Below are 3,430 nucleotides of genomic sequence, written 5' to 3'. Positions count from 1 at the left end.
CAGTCTATTAATCTGCCTACTTTTTTACCCTCCTCACAAACTAATGGTGACAGGGTGCTCATACTTTGGACATGCATACGCAACTCAAAGTTTATTTGGATTACACTAAGGCTATTAGAAAATCTGAACAGTTATTTGTTTCTTTTCATCCTACATCGGTATGACTTGTATCCAAGCACATTATTTTTTTCTTGGATTTCTAAGGCTATTTCACACTTTTCATGGGAAGAGCCTTCCGTCTTCAGTCAAGGCTTATTCTACTAGAGTTGTGGCTTTTTCTGGTGCTTTTTTCAAGGGCTTAAATACTAATTCTATTCTTGAAACAGCTACCTGGACGTATGTGCAAACCTTTACCCATCACTACAAGTTGGATGGTATCTCTAGAGCTAGGGCCAATTTTGCTAGTGCCATTCTTCATGGCTTTTTAGGGGACTCTTCTTCCCCTTCCCCCTCCTTAGTTTTCTTTTGAGCTTTGTCACTCTCCCATATGTTAAGAATACTGCAGTAGTGAATGTAAGGACATAGTACAGTTGTGTAAAATGTTATCATAATGGTAGATGTCCTTGCCTTCACTGCTGAACTATTTGCTCCCTCCCTCCCTTTTCCCCCTTAATTATTTGCCTTTCTGAATGTACAGATTACCTCTAGGGGTCCTTAGACCAGTGTCCCTACTTGACAATCAGTTCTGAACATGGTAGGCCTGAATGTCAGCTTTATGCCCAATACTACACAAGGAGTTCAGTGTACCTTTAATGCAACAGGAGTCTTTGGTAGACTGGCTGCATGTCAGGTTTCCATGGCAGGGAATCCCATATGTTAAGAATACTGCAGCAGTGACAGCAAAGACATCTACCATTATGGTAAGATTTTATACAATTGTACTTTCCTACCAGTCAGAATACAGAATTTCTACTTTCATTCAATGGTAAACCTGTCACAGGGTAGACAAACAAATGGGATCATATAGCATAAACATAAATCAGATGTAAAATGCTAATAAAGTATAACAGAGAACCAATCATAAGTTCCTGCCAATCAGATACAGTATTGCGACTTTCATCCAATGTTACATGTCTCACAGGATGAACAAACAAATGGAATCAAAACCCAGGAAGTAGATGTAACAACTTAGAAAACGTATACCATATTGCCACCTACCTCCCTCCCACCCGGCAATAACCTCCTCACTATAGAAAATCTACTTTCCTGGGCAGCCACCAATTTCACTCAAGAAACTATTATTCTTGGTGACTTCTACATTGATTGGCACTCCTACACTAGGTATAACCCATCTAACTTCATTAATCTTTTCAATTTCACCCAGACAATAAACTGCCCATCTTGTGTTGACAATCACTCTGGCAAGCAATCTATATTAGACTGGATCCTAACAAACAAACCTAACCTAGGCTTCTTAGCTGGATACCTACCAGAATCCCTCAGTGACCACTATCCAACCATTCTTTACAGGCAATGTGTTTACATGCAAAGTAACATCCTCTTCAAACACATCACCTCCAAGAAGAATTTCTCCCCCACTACTCTCAACCTTCTACTAACAATGTAACTGGTCCCCTCTTAAGCACCAGCAATTGGATGTAGCTGTTCACTACTTCAGTGAAACCTTCCTTACAATTCTAAATGATCTAGCCCCTTCCAGAAAAGTCCATACTAAATCCAAGCCCCTCCCATGGCTAACCAAAGACACTAAACTTTTAATGAGATGTAGAGACATAGCGTGGTCAGCTTATCATATATCTAAAGACAAATCTGACCTCTTTAACAATCAGCAACTAAGAAACTTAACCAAAAAACAAACAAAAAGAGACAAACAAGCATACTTCCTATCTTGTCAGCAAAATAAATACTAAACAACCCTCAAAAATTCTGGCTTGCCATCAACCAGCTCTTAAATCCAGGTCATGCCTCTATCCTCCTCCTGTTACCTCAAACAAGCTAGTCCCTATCTCAACCTAATTTAACACCTACCTCATCAACATTGTCACTTCCTTTCTACACAACCAACTAACCCAGCCATTACTTTCCCCACTCCAGCCATTAGCAAACAAAGTCCTTTCCCCTTCTCAGCCATACTCTCTTGTCCAAACTCAAACCATGCCGCAAAGCAGCAGACAAACTCCCTACTGAATTTCTAAAACTTGCAGCCCCTTCAATTGCATACCCCATTTTAATACTGATCAACTGCTCTATTAAAGAACAATATATCCCACTCTTTTGGAAAATATCTGATATTATACCTCTCCATAAAGGTGGCCCCTCCAAAAACCTAGCCAACTATCATCCCATAGCCATTTTCCCCCTTGCAAATATTTTAGAAAAATGCATCCACAACCAGCTCCAAAACTACTTCCTTAACAATAACCTTCTTTCTAACTCCTAGCATGGTTTCAGAACTACGCACAGTACCACCACTGCTTCCTAACCTTCACTAATACCATCCACCATCTCATGAATGAAGGCCAGCATGTCTCTTCTATATTTCTCGACTTGTCTAAAGCCTTTGACACCATATCCCACCAGCTTCTACTAAATAAACTATCTACCTATGGCCTTAGTTTATCCTCTTTAACTTGGTTCCACAGCTATTTTTCCAAGCATCAACAGGGTACAAGATAGGACAATTCTCTTTCCCCACTACTCTCCATCTCCGTGGGTGCACCCCAGAGTTCTATTCTTGGACCACTTATCTTCAACATATTCGCAAACACCCTCAGTATAGCTACCCAACAGGCCATCATAGTACAGTATGCAGATGATGCTACCCTTATCTGTTCAGCCGACTCACCCCAAAAACTCCAACTAAAAATGCAGGCTTCTTTTTTTCAGGACATTGAAACTTTCCTCTCCCAACATCAACTTATTTTTAATCCAAACAAAACCAAAATTGTAGTTTTCAATAACAGAAAATCCAAGACTTCACATCTCCCTCTGTCTATCATCTCTGCAAATATTACCAAAATTGCCTCCACTAACCATACTAAACTATTAGGTATAACCTTAGATGGATCCCTCAAATTTGACATTCATATTGCACAAACCATCAAAAAAGTCCACATCAAACTATGTACCTTTTACAGGGCTAAATCATTCCTAACTCCAAATGCTAGGCTAGCAACTGTTCGCACACACCTTCTATCTACCCTACTCTATGCATCTCTTATATTTACTAATCTTCGAAAATCTGACTTCAGTAATCTTGAATCATGCTACCATAAGATTGCTAAATTTGCCTCTAATCTCCCACACAGATCCCACCATTGCTTGTCTCATGTAACATTAAATTGGCTTGAGCTTCCCAATCTTCTATCTCCCAATCAACTATCCTTAGCCCACAAAATAATCTACCATCCCAACAACTGCCCTGCAATCTCCTCTTTAGTTCAATCTAATGCTAATAGTAGATTCCTCA

This window comes from Protopterus annectens, chromosome 8.part0 (assembly GCF_019279795.1).
Source record: "Protopterus annectens isolate FY-2018-M chromosome 8.part0, PAN1.0, whole genome shotgun sequence".
Lineage (NCBI taxonomy): Eukaryota > Metazoa > Chordata > Ceratodontiformes > Protopteridae > Protopterus > Protopterus annectens.
The sequence above is the reverse complement of the archived record's forward strand: the minus strand, read 5'-3'. Positions refer to the sequence as shown.